Source organism: Staurois parvus, unplaced genomic scaffold, assembly GCF_062004578.1.
Source record: "Staurois parvus isolate SC_StPar_1 unplaced genomic scaffold, SC_StPar_1.0 ptg000711l, whole genome shotgun sequence".
Lineage (NCBI taxonomy): Eukaryota > Metazoa > Chordata > Amphibia > Anura > Ranidae > Staurois > Staurois parvus.
The window spans coordinates 1,098,362-1,099,743 of NW_028318507.1; positions in this window are offsets into that span (position 1 = coordinate 1,098,362).

The following is a 1,382-nucleotide window of genomic DNA, read 5'->3' on the forward strand; positions in this document are numbered from 1 at the left end:
AGAAAACTAGTATGGTAAACGCAATGTAATAGAAAGGAGTAGAACTGCAGTCAGTCGCAGGAGATGCAGTCAGTCGCAGGAGACACAGTCTGAGGATGCAATCGCCTCGGCACCAGCGCAGGTCTCAGACTGACTCAGCACCTCACACCAACTGTCACTTTTCCGGCCTTGTCACTCTGACTGGCAATATGGCGCTCATGTAACACTACAACCAAATCCATCTTCTATCATTTTATAGATTTTACATAGAATTACACAGGATTGGGGCCATTTATTGGTTATTCTAGAATTCCGCCACAAGATGGCATTCTCATGTAATACCGCTCATCCCATAGATGTCTCCCTTCCCAGTCGGCTCCATACAGAGAAAACGGCGGCCATCTTTAGCTATGTAAAGTCTATGGGAGGCGAAGGAGAGGATCAGCTGACAGGGGAACAGCAAAGGAACGGCCGGGGCGGGGATGATGGCCTCCGAGGGGGGAGCAGAACTGAGCAGGTGAGGAGGACAGAGGGCAGGAGAGCCGGGGAGGTGGATGGAGGAGGCCGGGGGGCGCATAGAGGAGGTCGGGGGGCTTTGTGGACAAGGCTGGGGGGATTGTCTGTATAGAAAGGCTGATAGGTTATGTCTGGAGAGGTGGGGGGGTGGGGGGGGGGTAAAAAGGGGCAGACATAGCTGGGGCTCCCCCACCTGCCCCCCAGAGTCCCTTCCCCACCTGCCCCCCCCCCCTCAGCGTCATTCTCCCCCCTCCCCCCCTCAGCGTCATTCCCCCCCGCCCCCCTCAGCATCATTCCCCCCCGCCCCCTCAGCATCATTCCCCCCCCGCCCCCTCAGCGTCATTCCCCCCCCCCCCGCAGCGTCATTCCCCCCCCTCAGCATCATATCCCCCCCCACCCCCTCAGCGTCATATCCCCCTGCCCCCTCAGCGTCATTTCCCCCCCCCGCCCCCTCAGCGTCATTTCCCCCCCCCCCCCGCCCCTTCAGCGTCATTTCCCCCCCCGCCCCCTCAGCGTCATTTCCCCTCCCCCTTCAGCGGCATTCTCCCCCCCCCTCTCAGCGTCATTCCCCCCGCCCCCTCAGCGTCATATCCCCGCCCCCTCAGCGTAATTTCCCCCCCCCTCAGCGTCATCTCCCCCCCCGCCCCCTCAGCGTCATTCCCCCCCCCCCTCAGCGTCATCTCCCCCCCCCCGCCCCCTCAGCATCATTCCCCCCCGCCCCCTCAGCGTCATTCCCCCCCCCTGCCCCCTCAGCGTCATTAAACCCCCCCCGCTCCCTCAGCGTCATTTCCCCTCCCCCTTCAGCGTCATTCCCCCCCTGCCCCCTCAGCGTCATTAAACCCCCCCCCGCAGCGTCATTCCCTCCCGCCCCCTCAGCGTCATTCCCC